This window comes from Crocuta crocuta, unplaced genomic scaffold (assembly GCF_008692635.1).
Source record: "Crocuta crocuta isolate KB4526 unplaced genomic scaffold, BGI_CrCroc_1.0 scaffold606, whole genome shotgun sequence".
Taxonomy (NCBI): domain Eukaryota; kingdom Metazoa; phylum Chordata; class Mammalia; order Carnivora; family Hyaenidae; genus Crocuta; species Crocuta crocuta.
In genome coordinates, this window is record NW_027531508.1 from 12,864 (window position 1) to 19,478 (window position 6,615).

Consider the following 6,615-nt stretch of genomic DNA (forward strand, 5'->3'; position numbering starts at 1 on the left):
AGATTAGACTTTTAACTCAGCATTTGTCCTATCTCAAGATTGGTTTCTTTTTTGTGTTTTTTCTGGACTACAGGTCATATTTACCTGTTTTGTGCATGGCTAGAAAAACTGTACACTAGACATTGTGGACAACACATTGTGGACACTGAATTTTGTCATCTTCATTTCAGAAAATAATTTGATTTTGTTTTAGCGTAAAAGTGAACTTGGTAGGACTCAAATTCCAAACTGTCTTCCTTGTGGTTGGCAGCAACTGAAATCTTTCCTCATCTATTTAGCTTTTCTGACTTGATATGCACCAGATTGCTTAGAATCTCCCTCATGCGAGCCTAGTTCAAGGATTAACCAAAGATTTGAGGAGAGATTATACATAGATTTAGATATAGACTTCTCACCATATGTATTTTTTTATGAGATTAACCCCTTTCAATTCTGAGCCACTTGGAGGATCCCAAACTCCACACTTTGACACCACAAGTCAATACTTCTATGTCTCTTTACTCAAGCTGCAGAACACTGAATAGACTAGGAAGGGTCCTCTTGGAAAAGGCTACATAAATGTGGACCTCATTCAGTGCAATTCTCTTCTTTCAAGGATCAAGTTTCTTTCAATGTGTTTTCCTGATTTTAGTTAAAACTTGTGCCTTTTTTAAAAATAAAACTTAATTCACAATTTACAATTGTTACATGTGGGATTATTCCAATACCAGATCCTTGGCTACTACCAAAACCAGAATTTAATGATTTTTGTAGTTTGTATCAGAATATAACAGATTTAAAGTAACATTTCCCAAAGTGTGTTCTGTGGAACACAAGTAGGTCTCTGATGAACAATCAAGAGGTTGTTGTGTGGTCAAATACCTAGGAACTCTGCCTAGTATTTCACCAACTATGCCTCTTAGATATTTATAACTCCATAAGTAAAGGAGAGTCCAAGTCCCCAAGGGTATAAAGCTATTAAACCTTAATACGCATTTCATTCTTTTAACAAATACTTATTAAGTGACATTTTATTTTTTTTTCAGACATATTTCATTATGGAAGTCTCTTTTCTTTTTTTTTCAAAACTATCCCAAAATTTTTCCCAAAACTGTGTAACACACTTTAAAAATGCTGCCTTAATAGTATGGTCTTCACCTAGAATTCTAATTTTCTCTCCTAGAACTTCATTTCAAAAATTTTCTATTCCAGAAAACTGGTGTATTACTCCATAAACACATCTCATTTGTTTTGTTTTCTACCTGCATGATTTTATTTAGGGTAATTATTTTATCAATATATTTCCTCCCTAACTAGTAAATTTATATTTCTCAATTATTTTACCATGAAGGTCGATACAGTTTTACTGCATTTATTCAAACCAGAATGTCACTACAGACCCAGGACAGTCCATAAAATTTCTCTCAAAGATGTAGCCTATATCAGCATGCAGAATAAAAATGGCACAGATTTATGGCACATAAAGCAAAATGTCTTTTGTTGTTTGGTTATCTATTCCTGTGAACCAAACTACCCCCAAAACTTAGTGGCTAAACAGTAACCATTTTATTATATCTCACAATTTAGTGGGTCAAAAATTCAGGCACGATTTTTCCACACGGCATCAGCAGAATTACTCAGGGACATTCAGAGAGCTTCTAGGCTATAAATTTTAGGCGGCCTCTCTCACTTCCGTAGTACCTTGACTGGCATGGCTGAAAGACTGGCCTCAGCAGGAACCTTCTCTATCTTCTATAGCCTCAGAGCCTCTTCAGGTAATGTCTTCTGCTGAGAAGTCGGATTTTTCCACAGTGGTTCAGGGTTCCAAGAGGGGAGAGTGGAAACTATAACTCCTCTTTAAAAAAAGCAAAGCCCAAAAGGGCCCCTTCTCTCACATATTATACCCTTTGTTAATGTAGTTATTGACCATACATGTATATTGACCATAATGTAGTTATTAACTACCACACTTGAGAAATTTAATGAATTTGTGTTCATCTTTATTTAATCCACCATGCTATCATCATGCCAAAAAGCAGTAGACATTTTGCACAAAGTGATATGAAAGAAAGAGAATTCTGTTCTAATCAAGAATTATATAGAGACAACAAGCTAGTACAAATTGGTGTTAAAATATATATTTGAGGAAATTATCAGAGACACTGCAAACATCAAAAATATACAAGTATATCATGAACAACTTCATACCAAAACATTTGAATGGTTAGACAAAAATGAAAAATTTCTAGAAACACGTAACTCATAAAACTGATTTAGGAAGAAATAGAATAATCCAGATAGTCATCTACTATTGAAGAAATTGAATCCAAATAAAAAATATTGCCAGATTGAAAACTCCAAGCCCAAATGATACCACTAATGAAGACTTCTAAACATTCAGTGAATAAATGTTCCCCTCATATACAAGTCTTTCAAAGTATATGCAGAGAAGCTATATTCCCTAAATCACTTTATGAGCTAGCATAATCTCATATATGATATGTTTATTAGGGTTATCAGCCTATAATTGCCTTTTCTTGCGCTGTCCTCAGCACGTCAGCGACTCTAGTTTGTCATTATGTAAATGTGTAAAAAATGTAAAATATAGCTCACATTATACATTCAGTATTAACTTGCATTATCAAAAATTAATTAAACAGTAACATGTGTTAATGGTTGATGATCAGTCCCTCTCAAGAAAAGAGACATAAATGATTGGATTCTACAGTCTTTTTTTCTTTTAGATTTTCTGGATATAGCAAGGAAGTAAAAGGCTTTTAATATTCGTTTTCTGTTTTCCTCTCTTTCTCCCTATCACCACTAAAACAAATTTGTCATTCATGCCCATTTTAGATTCTCTTCCTTCCTTCTTTCTGATGAGACTGCATTCTTCACCGGACCTGTTCTTTCGTTAAGGCAGAACTATAAGAATCGGAGAGTGGGGGTGGGATGAAGGCGAGTCCTCAGCTACAAAGGCTACATTTATTTCTATAACAAAGAAGTAAGATCCCTCATTGAACTTACAAGATGAGTAAGTTTTTCTTCCTCTACTGCGTGAACCGAGCCTCTCTCGACTCTCTGACGTGTGTCTGCGAGACTTCTTCCCCCGTGACTGCTGCTCCTTTGCCTCTCAGCTTCCTCGCTTCTCTGGTAGGAATGCGACCGACTGGGGCTTCTCTGCCTCCTGGGCCTCCCGGAGTATTCGGCGTGGTGGCCGGTCTTCTCTCTCCGTCTGAGCCCTTGCCCAAGGGGGCGCCAGTCCCATCTGGAGACAGGAAGATGACTCTATTCGCTTCCCCGAACTCATTGTTGGGATTTCGGAACACGTGAAGAAAGTTGCAGCGTTTTCCTCTTGGACACTGTTACAATTGCAAATAAGCCACAAATGGCCATTTTCCATCGGGTCACTGGGCAGAATTCGCACTGAAGCTGCCGTCCATGCGTACCATCGTCCGTTCAACAGAGAAAGGACTGCTTAGCATTCTTCTTCCGACTGATACTGAACACACACATTGCCCCTTAGGTGGGGTTCCACGTTGCAGCTGACCTTGAACTGGATCACCTTAACCCGTGCTCTTGAACTCGGGAAGCACGTCATCATTGAAGTCCAGGAGTTGCTTGTAGGTTTCCTCCTCATTGTACTCCAGGCTCGCATCGGGTCAGAGTCATCCCATCTGCGCTGCTCCACTCCAAATGTCGTAAACGTGCTTTTCATCTGAAGCGTGGGACCCGAGGACAGGAAATTGTGTTTACGCAAACACCTGCCCCCAAATCTGCACGCTCCGCTTTTACTGTAGAACGGGCAACGAGCTCGCTCCTTCTCCATCATCCTTGGGTCCGTGGGTGGCTCTGGGTTCTGCCCTGTGCCACCATTCCCCAACTCATTTTCAGCCTGTTCCAGCGTCTTCTGTGCAGCTTCCTCTCTGCTCCTGGAGCTTCTGCTCCTCCCCCTTCTCTCTCTTTTCTCTGCTGCTCTTCCCACTCTTCCTTTAGCTTTCTCTCTTGTTCTTCCTGCTGTTCTCTTTTTCTTTTTTTAAATATTTTTATTTATTTCTAGGAGAGAGAGAGACAGCGTGAGCAGGGGAGGGTCAGAGAGAGAGGGAGACACAGACTCTGAAATAGGCTCCAGGCTCCGAGCTGGCAGTCAGCACAGAGCCCGACGCGGGGCTCGAACCCACGAACCGCGAGATCATGACCTAAGCAGAAGTCGGACGCTTAACCGACTAAGCCACTCAGGCGTCCCCTTCCTGCTGTTTTCTAGCTGCGTCTTCCTTTTCCTTCTTGCTCCTGAATCTTTCCTGTGCCTTCCGCTCCCGAAGCAGCCGTGCCTCATGTAATTTTTGCCTATCTCTGATGGCAACAGCGTCTCTCCTTCTGGGTACTGTTCTTCAATAAAAGCCACCGCCGCCTCCTCCTGGAAGAGTCCCGAGTCTCTCTATCCAGCGAGTGCTCTACCTTTCTTTCTTCAGGGTGGTCCTATACTTTTTGTGACTTGATTTCTCCGGAAACAGCCCGGTCTTGGGCGCTGCCATCTTGCCAGGGCCAGTAACGTGTATTTTAGAGAGCATAGTTTGGGAATATAAATTTGATCCCCCTTTTTGTTCTACAGGTGTAACTAAGGATTGAAATTACTTTTGAGTGACCATTGTCATAGTAACTAACGTGACAGTGTTAATCTCGGCATATGTTTGACATCCTTCAAAGAATGAACGATATAGAGCACAATAAAAAATGTTCCATTTTCCCAAAAAAATGAAAAGAAAAATATTACTCGTTGAACCCAGATATCACCTGGGGATTTCCCATGCTTTTTACCTGAGCTAGTTGTCTTGATCTGTTTTACAAAATATAAAACTCTTCCAAAATTTCCAGTAAATTAGTGATGGGCTCAAGTTCTCAGAATCTTTAGCCACCTCCGTCTTTCTTGCCACCATGTATATTATCTGTATAATGCGCAATTTAACCTGGATGTGAAACTCTACAGCCTCACCAATGTTAACACACACTACAGCATGGAGCATAATTGACTCTTGTAGATTTTACTGACTTTGGAGAGGAGGAAGGGAAAAGGCTTATATCTCAGCAATTCAAACAATTTCCTGTGGAATATTATATCTGAACTATTTTTAAATGTCTTTCTGCCATCTTGCTATTGTAAGTCCTAGGTTTTCCCTGGCTTTCTTGAACCCCTGCCCCCCTTTCTCTTTCCCTGTGTCCCATGTGGAGGACCTTTCCCTCTTCTGACAATGAATATGGTATCAGCTAACATTTATTGAGTATTTCACATATTTCAGACACTCTGCTATGTGTTTTATAGGTATCACTACATTTATTCCTCAGAAAAATCCTAGGAAGGAACTATCATCATCTCTTTTTAGAGATGAGGAACCAAAAGGTCTAGTAATTTTTCCAAGTTTACACAGCTAATAACTAGTAGGGCTGGGATTTGACCAATACAGTCTGAATCTAAAACCTCTCCTTTAAATCTCTATAGTACATTACCTACAACTATAATATACGACCTTGGCAACTGTCATGCTCTTGCAACAAAATACAATTTATTGCATATGAGCTTTTTACCCAAAAACATTCTCTCCGTGAGAGGAATTCTGAGGCTAATTGCTAAGATGGAAAAATATTTTCCTATCTCTTTACACTTATACTTTTCAAGCTTGACACAAAAATTTGGCAGAGAGCAAGATAACAAAAAAATATTACTTTTTGACACACTATGGATATTTTTGTTGCCAAATCACTATGTAGAATCAAAGCATAATGATCTGCTTGGAAAATTAGGAAAAGACAGTGGAAAACTAGGAAAAGAAAGAGGAAAGAGCAGGGGCACAGAGAGGATCCAAAATGATACTTGTACCTTAAAACAAGCTGGGTTCTAGGAAAATTGCTTTGGTTGCAAAGATAGAGCCAGGTAGGGTTCCTGGGTGGCTCAGTCAAGTAAACATCTGACTCTTGATTTTGAACCAGGTCATGATCTCAGTCAGTTGGTTGTGAGACCGAGACTTGCATCGGGCCCTGTACTGGGAATGGAGTCTGCTTTGGATTCTCTCTCTCTCTCCCTCTACCCCTCCCTTGCTTGCTCCCCCTTGCATGCTTTCTCTCCCTCTCCCAATCAATTGATAAATAAATAAATAAGATAGAGCCATGTAAATAATGTTGTATCCTACATATATAGCTTCGGTATTATTAGTCACTTAAATGAAGTTCAGAATCAGGAAATATAGGAAACAAACAATAATTAGGAGTTAGATGAGCTGAATGGTAGGAAAGTATGAATTCATTGTCCAGTATAAGGCCTTATCCTAGAGGCCAGCTGTGGGGAGGTAACTAGGCAATCTTGTAATATAAGACTGAAGACAGAAGTTAGTACTATTGACTACACAAACACACAGGGGGGAATTACTAAGGAGATCTGAGAACATTAGCCCCTGAACATGAGAGTCACATGGCATGTGGAGGTACTTGTACCTGCCTGGGTTCTTTAAAGAAACAGAACTTATACAAGACGATGATAGATAGATGATAGATAGATAGATAGATAGATAGATAGATAGATAGATAGATAGATAGATATTGATAGAGATTATTACTGATTTTTGTCTACATACATGTATACATACA

At 39.5% G+C, this 6,615-nt stretch overlaps 1 pseudogene; it reads right to left on the reverse strand.

The window, feature by feature from the left end:
• Nucleotides 1–2,890: 2,890 nt before the first annotated feature.
• On the reverse strand, nt 2,891–4,511 carry LOC144238537 (U2 small nuclear ribonucleoprotein auxiliary factor 35 kDa subunit-related protein 1 pseudogene; annotated as a pseudogene).
• Between the last annotated feature and the right edge of the window lie 2,104 nt (nt 4,512–6,615).